Here is a 14,337-nt window from a genome sequence, read left to right on the forward strand (position 1 = left end):
ATACAGGAAGGGATGGAGGGATATACAGGGAGGGATGGAGGGATATACAGGGAGGGATGGAGGGATATACAGGGAGGGATGAAGGATATATACAGGAGGATGGAGAGGGATATACAGGAGGGATGGAGGGATATACAGGGAGGGATGTGTGGGGGGGGGATATACAGAGAGGGATGTGGGGATATACAGGGTGGATGTGGGGATATACAGGGGGATGTGGGGGATATACAGGGGATGTGGGGATATACAGGAAGGGATGTGGGGAAATACAGGAGGGATGTGGGGATATAGGAAGGGATGGAGGATATACAGGAAGGGATGGGGGATATACAGGAGGGATGTGGGGATATACAGGGGATGTGGGGATATACAGGAGGGATGTGGGGATATACAGGGAGGGATGGAGGGATATACAGGGAGGGATGGGGGATATACAGGAGGGATGTGGGGATGTGGGGATATACAGGGGGGATGATGTGGGGATATACAGGAGGGATGTGGGGATATACAGGGGGGATGTGGGGATATACAGGGAGGGATGGATGGATATACAGGGGGGATGGGGGATATACAGGGAGGGATGGAGGGATATACAGGGAGGGATGGAGGGATATACAGGGAGGGATGGAGGGATATACAGGAGGGATGTGAGGGATATAAGGGAGGGATGAAGGGATATACAAGGAGGGAGGGATGGGGGGATGGAGGGATATACAGGGAGGGATGTGGGGATATACAGGGAGGGATGTGGGGATACAGGGGATATACAGGGGGATGTGGGGATATACAGGAGGGATGTGGGGATATACAGGGGGGATGTGGGGATATACAGGGATGGATGTGGGGATATACAGGAGGGATGGAGGGATATACAGGGGGATGGAGGGATATACAGGGAGGGATGGGGGATATACAGGGGGATGGGGATATACAGGAAGGGATGAAGGGATATACAGGAAGGGATGTGGGGATATACAGGGAGGGATGTGGGGATATACAGGGGGGATGTGGGATATACAGGGGGATGTGGGGATATACAGGGGGGATGTGGGGATATACAGGGGGGATGTGGGGATATACAGGGAGGGATGTGGGGATGGAGGGATATAAAGGGAGTGGATGTGGGGATATACAGGGAGGGATATGGGGATATACAGGAAGGATATGTTGGGATATACAGGAAGGGAGGAAGGGATGTGGGGATATACAGGAAGGGATGTTGGGATATACAGGGGGATGGAGGGATATACAGGAAGGGATGTGGGGATATACAGGAAGGGATGTGGGGATATACAGGGGGGATGTGGGGATATACAGGAGGGATGTGGGGATATACAGGGGGGATGGGGGATATACAGGGAGTGGGGATGGAGGGATATACAGGGAGGGATGGAGGGATATACAGGAGGGATGTGGGGATATACAGGAGGGATGTGGGGGGGATGTGGGGATATACAGGAGGGATGTGGGGATATACAGGGGAGGGATATGGGGATATGGGGGAGGGATGGAGGGATATACAGGGAGGGATGGAGGGATATATAGAGGGAGGGATGTGAGGGATTATAAAGGGAGGATGTGGGGATACAATACAGGGAGGGATGTGGGGATGGGGATATACAGGGGGGGATGTGGGGATATACAGGAGGGATGTGGGGATATACAGGGGGGATGTGGGGATATACAGGAAGGGATGTGGGGATATAGGAATGTAAATGGAAATACAGGAAGGGATGTGGGGATATACAGGAAGGGATGTGGGGATATACAGGAAGGGATGTGGGGATATACAGGAAGGGATGTGGGGATATACAGGGGGGATGTGGGGATATACAGGAAGGGATGTGGGGATATACAGGAAGGGATGTGGGAATATACAGGAAGGGAGGTGGGGATATACAGGGGGATGTGGGGATATACAGGGGGATGTGGGGATATACAGGGGGATGTGGGGATATACAGGGGGATGTGGGGATATACAGGGGGGGGATGTGGGGATATACAGGAAGGGATGTGGGGATGGAGGGATATAAAGGGAGAGATGTGAGATTATAACGGGAAGGATATGGGGATATACAGGAAGGTATGTTGGGATATACAGGAAGGGATGTGGGGATATACAGGAAGGGATGTTGGGATATACAGGGGGTATGTGGGGATATACAGGAAGGGATGTGGGGATATACAGGAAGGGATGTGGGGATATACAGGGGGATGTGGGGATATACAGGGAGGGATGTGGGGATATACAGGGGGGATGTGGGGATATACAGGGAGGGATGGAGGGATATACAGGGAGGGATGGAGGGATATACAGGGAGGGATGGAGGGATAAACAGGGAGGGATGTGGGGATGTGGGGATATACAGGGAGGGATGTGGGGATATACAGGGAGGGATATGGGGATATACAGGGAGGGATGGAGGGATATACAGGGAGGGATGGAGGGATATACAGGGAGGCGTGGAGGGGTATACAGGGAGGGATGTGGGGATATACGGGGGGGTATGGGGATATACAGGGGGATGTGGGGACATACAGGGGGATGTGGGGATATACAGGGGGATGTGGGGATATACAGGGGGATGTGGGGATATATAGGAATGTAAATGTAAATGTAAATATAGGAAGGATGTGGGGATATACGGGAAGGGATGTGAGGATATACAGGAAGGGATGTGGGGATATACAGGAAGGATGTGGGGATATAAAGGGGGATGTGGGGATATACAGGAAGGGATGTGGGGATATACAGGGGGATGTGGGGATATACAGGGAGGGATGTGGGGATATACAGGTAGGGATGTGGGGATATACAGGGGGATGTGGGGATATACAGGGGGATGTGGGGATATACAGGGGGATGTGGGGATATACAGGAAGGGATGTGGGGATATACAGGGGGGATGTGGGGATATACAGGGAGGGATGGATGGATATACAGGGAGGGATGGAGGGATATACAGGGAGGGAAGGAGGGATATACAGGAAGGGATGGAGGGATATACAGGGAGGGATGGAGGGATATACAGGGAGGGATGGAGGGATATACAGGGAGGGATGAAGGGATATATAGAGGGAGGGATGGAGGGATATACAGGGAGGGATGGAGGGATATACAGGGAGGGATGTGGGGATGTGGGGATATACAGAGAGGGATGTGGGGATATACAGGGAGGGATGTGGGGATATACAGGGAGGGATGTGGGGATATACAGGTAGGGATGTGGGGATATACAGGGGGGATGTGGGGATATACAGGGAGGGATGTGGGGATATACAGGTAGGGATGTGGGGATATACAGGGTGGATGTGGGGATATACAGGGGGGATGTGGGGATATACAGGGGGATGTGGGGATATACAGGAAGGGATGTGGGGATATACAGGGAGGGATGAAGGGATATATAGAGGGAGGGATGGAGGGATATACAGGGAGGGATGGAGGGATATACAGGGAGGGATGTGGGGATATACAGGTAGGGATGTGGGGATATACAGGGTGGATGTGGGGATATACAGGGGGATGTGGGGATATACAGGGGGATGTGGGGATATACAGGAAGGGATGTGGGGATATACAGGGAGGGATGAAGGGATATATAGAGGGAGGGATGGAGGGATATACAGGGAGGGATGGAGGGATATACAGGGAGGGATGTGGGGATGTGGGGATATACAGAGAGGGATGTGGGGATATACAGGGAGGGATGTGGGGATATACAGGGAGGGATGGAGGGATATACAGGAAGGGATGGAGGGATATACAGGGAGGGATGGAGGGATATACAGGGAGGGATGTGGGGATATACAGGGAGGGATGGAGGGATATACAGGAAGGGATGGAGGGATATACAGGGAGGGATGTGGGGATATACAGGGGGATGTGGGGATATACAGGGAGGGATGGAGGGATATACAGGAAGGATGGAGGGATATACAGGGAGGGATGTGGGGATATACAGGGGGATGTGGGGATGTGGGGATATACAGAGAGGGATATGGGGATATACAGGGAGGGATGTGGGGATATACAGGGAGGGATGTGGGGATATACAGGTAGGGATGTGGGGATATACAGGGGGATGTGGGGATATACAGGGAGGGATGTGGGGATATACAGGTAGGGATGTGGGGATATACAGGGGGATGTGGGGATATACAGGGGGATGTGGGGATATACAGGGGATGTGGGGATATACAGGAAGGGATGTGGGGATATACAGGGGGATGTGGGGATATACAGGGAGGGATGGATGGATATACAGGGAGGGATGGAGGGATATACAGGGAGGGAAGGAGGGATATACAGGAAGGGATGGAGGGATATACAGGGAGGGATGGAGGGATATACAGGGAGGGATGAAGGGATATATAGAGGGAGGGATGGAGGGATATACAGGGAGGGATGGAGGGATATACAGGGAGGGATGTGGGTATGTGGGGATATACAGAGAGGGATGTGGGGATATACAGGGAGGATGTGGGGATATACAGGAGGGATGTGGGGATATACAGGTAGGGATGTGGGGATATACAGGGGGATGTGGGGATATACAGGGAGGGATGTGGGGATATACAGGTAGGGATGTGGGGATATACAGGGTGGATGTGGGGATATACAGGGGGATGTGGGGATATACAGGGGGATGTGGGGATATACAGGAAGGGATGTGGGGATATACAGGGAGGGATGAAGGGATATAGAGGGAGGGATGGAGGGATATACAGGGAGGGATGGAGGGATATACAGGGAGGGATGTGGGGAGGGTGGGGATATACAGGAAGGGATGGGGGATATACAGGGAGGGATGGGGGATATACAGGGAGGGATGGAGGGATATACAGGAAGGGATGGAGGGATATACAGGGAGGGATGGAGGGATATACAGGGGGGATGTGGGGATATACAGGGAGGGATGGAGGGATATACAGGAAGGGATGGAGGGATATACAGGGAGGGATGTGGGGATATACAGGGGGATGTGGGGATATACAGGAAGGGATGGAGGGATATACAGGAAGGGATGGAGGGATATACAGGGGGGATGTGAGGATATACAGGGGGATGTGGGGATATACAGGAGGGATGGTGGGGATATACAGGGGGGATGGTGGGGATATACAGGGGGATGTGGGGATATACAGGAAGGGATGTGGGGATATACAGGGAGGGATGTGGGGATATACAGGAAGGGATGTGGGGATATACAGGGGGGATGTGGGGATATACAGGAAGGGATGTGGGGATATACAGGAAGGGATGTGGGGATATACAGGAAGGGATGTGGGGATATACAGGGGGATGTGGGGATATACAGGGGGATGTGGGGATATACAGGAGGGATGTGGGGATATACAGGGTGGGATGTGGGGATATACAGGAAGGGATGTGGGGATATACAGGGGGATGTGGGGATATACAGGAGGGATGTGGGGATATACAGGGGGATGTGGGGATATACAGGAAGGGATGTGGGGATATACAGGGGGATGTGGGGATATACAGGGGGGATGTGGAGATATACAGTGGGGATGTGGGGATATACAGTGGGGATGTGGAGATATACAGTGGGGATGTGGGGATATACAGGAAGGGATGTGGGGATATACAGGGAGGGATGTGGGGATATACAGGGGGATGTGGGGATATACAGGGGGATGTGGGGATATACAGGGGGATGTGGGGATATACAGGGGGATGTGGGGATATACAGTAAGGGATGTGGGGATATACAGGAAGGGATGTGGGGATATACAGGAAGGGATGTGGGGATATACAGGAAGGGATGTGGAGATATACAGTGGGGATGTGGGGATATACAGGAAGGGATGTGGGGATATACAGGGAGGGATGTGGGGATATATAAGGGGGATGTGGGGATATACAAATTATTGCTTGATTCTATGAGTTATGACTGTTTGATATCAATCGCTACAGGTTAAAAATGTAAAACTGTACTTAGTTTTGGACTAGATGTGAATGCAACGTTATGAAGCTGACAAGGACGTATGTATGTGAGAAATATGTTCAACTCCTTTAATGGCATTTAATTTGTTGGTGACACCAAGGAACTTGAAGCTCTCAACCTGCTCCACTGCAGCCCCATCGATGAGAATGGGGTCGTGCTCAGTCCTCCTTTTCCTGTCGTCCACAATCATCTCCTTTGTCTTCATCACGTTGAGGGAGAAGTTGTTGTCCTTGCACAAAATGGTCAGGCTGTCTCATCGTTGTCAGTGATCAGGCCTACCACTGTTGTGTCATCAGCAAACTTAATGATGGTGTTGGAGTTGTGCCCGGCTGTGCAGTCATGAGTGAACAGGGACTACAGGAGGGGACTGAGCACGTACCCCTGAGGGGACCCCGTGTTGAGGATCAGCGTGTTGGATGTGTTGTTACCTACCCTTGCCACCTGGGGGCGGCCCGTCAGGAAGTCTAGGATCCAGTTGCAGAGGGAGATGTTAAGTCCCATGGTCCTTAGATTATTGATGAGCTTTGAGGACACTATGATGTTGAACGCTGAGCTGTAGTCAATGAATGGCATTCTCACATAGGTGTTCCTTTTGTCCATGTGGGATAGGGCATCGTGGAGATAAATAGAGATTGCATCATCTGTGGATCTGTTGGTGCTGTATGCAAATTGGAGTTGGTGTAGGGATTATCGGATGGTGGTGTTGATGTGAGCCATGACCAGCCTTTCAAAGCACTTCATGGATACAGACATGAGTGCCACGGGTCGGTAGTCATTTAGACAGGTTAACTTAGTGTTCTTGGGCACAGGGACTATGGTGGTCTGCTTCAAACATGTTGGTATTACAGACTCAGACAGGGAGAGGTTGAAAATATCAGGGAAGACTCTTGCCAGTTGGTCAGCGCATGCTCGGAGTACACGTCCTGGTATTCCGTCTGGCCCAGTGGCCTTGTGAAATTTGACCTGTTTAACCTCTCTGGGGTAGGCGGGACGCTTGCATCCCACATGGCCAAAAGCCAGGGAAAATGCAGAGCGCCAAATTCAAAATACATTTATATAAAAATCAAAATTTCATTTAATTACACATGCGAGACAGCAAATTAAAGCTACTTCCAGCCAACATGTCAGATTTCAAAAAGGCTTTTCGGCGAAAGCATATGATGCTACTATCTGATGATAGCACAACAGTAAACAATGAGAGTAGCATATGTCAACTCTGCAGGCGCGACAAAAAAAACGCAGAAATAAAATATAAATCATGCTTTACCTTTGACGAGCTTCTTTTGTTGGCACTCCTATATGTCCCATAAACATCACAAATGGTCCTTTTGTTCGATTAATTCCGTACATATATATCCAAAATGTCCATTTATTTGGCGCGTTTGATCCAGAAAAACACTGCTTCCAACTTACGCAACGTCGCTACAAAATATCTCAAAAGTTATCTGTAAAATTTGCAAAAAAATTTCAAACTACTTTTGTAATACAACTTTAGGTATTTCTAAATGTATTTAATCGATCAAATTGAAGATGGGATGATCTGTGTTCAATACAGGAGCAAAACAAACTGACACTACTTTTCTGGTTACGCGCCTCTATCAAAAGGTACACATGAAGTGAAGTTCGTTCTGAACTATGGTACTTCTTCATTACAAAAAGGAAAAACCTCAATCAATTTCTACAAACTGGTGACATCCAGTGGAAGCGGTAGGAACTGCAGGAAAGTCGATTGGAATTCTGGATTTCCCATGAAAACATATTGAAAAGACAGTGACTTCAAAAAAAATATCTGAATGGTTTGTCCTCTGGGTTTTGCCTGTTAAATAAGTTCTGTTATACTCACAGACATGATTCAAACAGATTTAGAAACTTCAGAGTGTTCTCTATCCAATACTAATAATATTATGCATATATTAGGATGTGGGACAGAGTATGAGGCAGTTCAGTTTGGGCACGCTATTTATCCAAAAGTGAAAATGCTGTCTCCTACCCCAAACAGGTTAAAGGTCTTACTCACTTACTCGCTGCGGAGAACGTGATCACACAGTCGCCCGGAACAGCTGATGCTCAGCGTGTGTATGTGTATGTGTGCATGTGCCCGGGTGTGTGTGGCTTTACTGGCATGTTTGTGTGTCTCTCTCTGTGTGTGTGTGTGTGTGTGTGTGTGTGTGTGTGTGTGTGTGTGTGTGTGTGTGTGTGTGTGTGTGTGTGTGTGTGTGTGTGTGTGTAGTTGAGTGACAGCTCTGTGACCATTTTGTGTTCAGACAGACGGCCAAATGTAGCTTTTGTATCACAACAGGCCACCTTGCTGATGTCGCTGCCTTGGCACAATTATGCTGTGGTTGTTTCGTGTCGAGCAGAGCATACAGTAGCTGCTGTCTGCCGGATGCTGAGATGTGGTCAGCGAGCCCCATCCGGGCTGTCTGGAATCAGAGACACAGCCTGGTGCTTTCTGCCCATGGAAAGCTGTATCATATGGAACATACTATAGTTTCTTTACTGTCTATGTGCAATGCAGCTCTAGCCTACTATGCTGTATTCATTTTAGCGCCTCCACGTCCTCTTCAATGCCTTTGTGTTTATGTCCAGCTGTGGAGTACACATTATCTCTTGCCAGGTCTTTTTCTCGACTAATGTTAACACCAGGGTCCAAAACATAATATTCTAGACTAATATTAACCCCAGGGGACAAAACCTAATTTTCTTGACAAATATTAACCCCCACGGTCCAAAACATCATATTAAAACCAGGTTCCAAAACATAATTTCCTTGACTAATGTCCTTGACAAACTGGAAGTCTTCCAACGAGCTTGGAAAGACAGTACCGTGCAGTATCGAAGAGCCCTTACTGCTGCTCCATCATCCTATTTTTCCAACTTAATTGAGGAAAATAAGAACAATCCTAAAAGCTAACTAAAAACCAGCATTCCCCAAGTGAGGATGGCTATCACTTCAGCAGTAATAAATTCATGAACTTCGTTGAGGAAAAGATCATGATTATTAGAAAGCAAACTACGGGCTCCTCTTTAAATCTGCGTATTCCTTCAAAGCTCAGTTGTCCTGAGTCTGCACAACTCTGCCAGGACCTAGGATCAAGAGAGACACTCAAGTGTTTTAGTACTATATCTCTTGACACAATGATGAAAATAATCACAGCCTCTAAACCTTCCAGCTGCATACTGGACCCTATTCCAACTAAACAACTGAAAGAGGTGCTTCCTGTGCTTGGCCCTCCTATGTTGAACATAATAAACGGCTCTCTATCCACCGGATGTGTACCAAGCTCACTAAAAGTGGCAGTAATAAAGCCTCTCTTGAAAAAGCCAAACCGTGACCCAGAAAATATAAAAAACTATTGGCCTAAATCGAATCTTACATTCCTCTAAAAATTTTTAGAAAAGGCTGTTGCGCAGCAACTCACTGCCTTCCTGAAGACAAACAATGTATATGAAATGCTTCAGTCTGGTTTTAGACCCCATCGTAGCACTGAGACTGCCCTTGTGAAGGTGGTAAATTACCTTTTAATGGCATCCGACCGAGGCTCTGCATCTGTCCTCGTGCTCCTAGACCTTAGTGCTGCTTTTGATACCATCGATCACCACATTCTTTTGGAGAGATTGGAAACCCAAATTGGTCTACATGGACAAGTTCTGGCCTGGTTTAGATCTTATCTGTCAGAAAGATATCAGTTTGTCTCTGTGAATGGTTTGTCCTCTAAAAAATCAACTGTAAATTTCGGTGTTCCTCAAGGTTCCATTTTAGGACCACTATTGTTTTCACTATATATTTTACCTCTTGGGGATGTCATTCGAAAACATAATGTTAACTTTCACTGCTGTGCGGATGACACACAGCTGTACATTTCAATGAAACATGGTGAAGCCCCAAAATTGCCCTCGCTAGAAGCCTGTGTTTCAGACATAAGGAAGTGGATGGCTGCAAACTTTCTACTTTTAAACTCGGACAAAACAGAGATGCTTGTTCTAGGTCCCAAGAAACAAAGATATCTTCTGTTGAATCTGACAATTAATCTTAATGGTTGTACAGTCGTCTCAAATAAAACTGTGAAGGACCTCAGCGTTACTCTGGACCCTGATCTCTCTTTTGATGAACATATCAAGACTGTTTCAAGGAAGGCTTTTTTCCATCTACGTAACATTGCAAAAATCAGAAACTTTCTGATGCAGAAAAATTAATCCATGCTTTTGTCACTTCTAGGTTAGACTTGCTGTCTCTGCCTGGCCGGATCCCCTTTCTCCACTGGGATTCTCTGCCTCTAACCCTATTACATAGGCTGAGTCACTGGCATACTGGTGCTCTTTCATGCCGTCCCTGGGAGCGGTGCGTCATTTGAGTGGGTTGAGTCACTGATGTGATCTTCCTGTCCGGGTTGGCTCCCCCCCTTGGGTTGTGCCGTGGTGGAGATCTTTGTGGCCTATACTCAGCCTTGTCTCAGGATGGTAAGTTGGTGGTTGAAGATATCCCTCTAGTGGTGTGGGGGCTGTGCTTTGGCAAAGTGGGTGGGGTTATATACTTCCTGTTTGGCCCTGTCCGGGGGTATCATCGGATGGGGCCACAGTGTCTCCTGACCCCTCTTGTCTCAGCTTCCAGTATTTATGCTGCAGTAGTTTATGTGTCGGGGGGCTAGGGTCAGTTTGTTATATCTGGAGTACTTCTTCTGTCTTATCCGGTGTTCTGTGTGTATTTAAGTATGCTCTCTCTAATTCTCTCTTTCTCTCTCTCGGAGGACCTGAGCCCTAGAACCATGCCTCAGGACTACCTGGCATGTTGACTCCTTGCTGTCCCCAGTCCACCTGGCCGTGCTGCTGCTCCAGTTTCGACTGTTCTGCCTGCGGCTATGGAATCCTAACTTGTTCAACGGACGTACTACTTGTCCCGGACCTATTATTTGACGATGCTGGTCATTTATGAACATTTGAACATCTTGGCCATGTTCTGTTATAATCTCCACCCGGCACAGGCAGAAGAGGACTGGCCACCACTCTTAGGGTGGCAGGCTAGCCTAGTGTTTAGAGCGTTGGATTAGTAACCGAAAGGTTGCAAGTTCAAATCCCCAAGCTGACAAGGTAAAAATCTGTTGTTCTGCCCCTGAACAGGCAGTTAACCCACTGTTCCTAGGCCGTCATTGAAAGATTTTTTTCTGAACTGACTTGCCTAAATAAATAAAGGTAAAAAAAAATGTTTTAAATAGCCTGGTTTCTTCCTATGTATTTGCCTTTCTAGGGAGTTTTTCTTAGCCAACGTGCTTCAACACCTGCATTGCTTGATGTTTGGGGTTTTAGGCTGGGTTTCTGTACAGCACTTTGAGATATCAGCTGATGTACGAAGGGCTATATAAATAAATTTGATTTGATTTGAATAATTTTTACACCAGGGTTCCAAAACATCATTTTCTAGACTTGCCTGGCTAAATTTGTCAGGTACTCTAAAGAATATTAACGGTACAAACACATCTTTGCTACATGTTTTCCTGTTCCTGAGACATTGAACCCGTAACCATTGTCACTGCCTACATGTTTTCTATATAATACAGACTGCCGTCTTGAGCCACAGTGGGAACACAGACTTGTTGTGTGGAAGGCAGAGCTTTGTTCTGGAATGTTTTGTGTTCCATTCTCAGAGTTCCATCGGCTGCCAAGGTATTTACTTTGAAGGTCACCTGCACGGCGGCTGGACAACTCTGAATGTGACAGAGCATCTGCATGTTTGGTCTATGTGGGTGTGGGGGATAGCATAGAGTAAACTGTTTTTTAGTTGCTGTTGGTCTACTATTTTTGTCAGTTGTTTGACATAGGACATGGGGACATATGCCAAGGTCTTGCAGAGACTGTTGTATACACCGAAGTGCATTGAGATTTGTGAACAAAAGCTAACTGTGTGTCCATTTGAAAACAAGTCAAAATGAAACAAAAAGGTTTGCTGTGTGCCTTCACTCTGTATTCCTCCTCACTGGGCCTGCTGTTTCAACACAGCACCAAGAACCTGTATGTCTCCCTGCCTGTCTGTCTGTCTCCTGCTTTTCTTACACAATTTACCCTTTGTAGTGTGTGAAACTACACAATGTCAAGTGGGAACCTGCACAATGTTAGTACAATACATAATTTCGATACATTACTTTGAGACATTGTAGAAAATGCAGTATTTTCCCACACTCTACCCCAGCCAGGTGCAAATTGGGAGGGACACAACAATGTGTGGCTCCTTACCACAATCAATCAGTATGGCAAATATCATTTTTGCTCAGAGGGCATTTTTGCAGAGAGAGAAGCTCGTGTGGAAGGACTGTCTTCCATTTTGGAAGATAAATATTTTTTAGAATATGAGGATCATGTCTCTGTCAATTCAGAGTCTGACAGTGAGTTGGAAGAAGAGGATGAGATTGACCCTCAGCCAGCCCCAGGACCAGCTCTTCAGCAACCAGCCCCAGGACCTATTTCTACGTCCCACAGTGACACAGACAAGTCATTACATCCGGCGATGACCTACACACACATAGAAAAACACACGATACACACACACGGATGTAAACAGGCACGCACACACACACACAGACATAAACACACACATACAGTATGCACACTCTTGTGTGTGTATGTGTAGATGTGACAATGTATATGTGTATAAGATTCCTTACTTCCGGGTTGGAGCGAGCGGTCGCATCCGCACTTCGGTCTGCTTCGGTCTGCAGGTTGTATAACTTTTCATTACATTTCATTACATTTCATTATAGTACAACGGTTTGATTTGTCTAATCTTAGCAATTTCTTCTTAGCTAGCTACATAGCCGTCTTTGTATCAAAGATAATTGCGTAATTATCGTATTTCGTCGTCCTCCTATCTGCCCAGCAGCTAGCCAGCTAGCTAACGTTCACCGTCTACCGTAGCACTGTAGTAACTATCACACTCAACTGAACAACTTGATTAGTGTAGTGTTAGCTAGCTACATAGTTGTCTTTGCTGTCTTTGTATCCAAGATAATTGTGTAGTTTAGAGTGTGTAGTCTTAGAGCGATTATCTTAATTTACCGAGGTTAGCTAGCCAGCTATTTGTCGTCCTTAACGTAGGAGTCACTCCTAGCTAGCCAACAGCTAGCCAACAGCTAGCCAACGTCTACTGAATAGAACTTTCGCATTCCGGTCGCATTCCGCTTCGCTCCACAAGTAGTATCACATTTTCATTTCATTTCATTACAGTCCCAACGGTGTGATTTGTTTGATCGTAGCTAGCTACATAGCTAGCTACATAGCCGTCTTCGTTTCAAAGATAATTGTGTAGTCTAGAGCGATTTTCTAGGTTAGCTAGCCAGCTATTGTCGTTCTTTTAACGCAACGTAACGTAATCAACACTGCTAGCTAGCCAGCTAGCCCCCGAATAGCAGCATTGTAGAAACTTTACACTCAACGGAACGACTTGATTAGTGTAGTGTCAACAACGCAGCCACTGCCAGCTAGCCTACAAAGTCAACAACGCAGCCACTGCCAGCTAGCCTACCTCAGCAGTACTGTATCATTTTAATCATTTTAGTCAATTAGATTCTTGCTACGTAAGCTTAACTTTCTGAACATTCGAGACGTGTAGTCCACTTGTCATTCCAATCTCCTTTGCATTAGCGTAGCCTCTTCTCTAGCCTGTCAACTATGTGTCTGTCTATCCCTGTTCTCTCCTCTCTGCACAGACCATACAAACGCTCCACACCGCGTGGGCGGCCACCCTAATCTGGTGGTCCCAGTGCGCACGACCCACGTGGAGTTCCAGGTCTCCGGTAGCCTCTGGAACTGCCGATCTGCGGCCAACAAGGCAGAGTTCATCTCAGCCTATGCCTCCCTCCAGTCCCTCGACTTCTTGGCACTGACGGAAACATGGATCACCACAGACAACACCGCTACTCCTACTGCTCACTCTTCGTCCGCCCACGTGTTCTCGCACACCCCGAGAGCTTCTGGTCAGCGGGGTGGTGGCACCGGGATCCTCATCTCTCCCAAGTGGTCATTCTCTCTTTCTCCCCTTACCCATCTGTCTATCGCCTCCTTTGAATTCCATGCTGTCACAGTTACCAGCCCTTTCAAGCTTAACATCCTTATCATTTATCGCCCTCCAGGTTCCCTCGGAGAGTTCATCAATGAGCTTGATGCCTTGATAAGCTCCTTTCCTGAGGACGGCTCACCTCTCACAGTTCTGGGCGACTTTAACCTCCCCACGTCTACCTTTGACTCATTCCTCTCTGCCTCCTTCTTTCCACTCCTCTCCTCTTTGACCTCACCCTCTCACCTTCGCCCCCTACTCACAAGGCAGGCAATACGCTCGACCTCATCTTTACTAGATGCTGTTCTTCCACTAACCTCA

This window comes from Oncorhynchus nerka, linkage group LG12, assembly GCF_034236695.1.
Source record: "Oncorhynchus nerka isolate Pitt River linkage group LG12, Oner_Uvic_2.0, whole genome shotgun sequence".
Classification (NCBI taxonomy): domain Eukaryota; kingdom Metazoa; phylum Chordata; class Actinopteri; order Salmoniformes; family Salmonidae; genus Oncorhynchus; species Oncorhynchus nerka.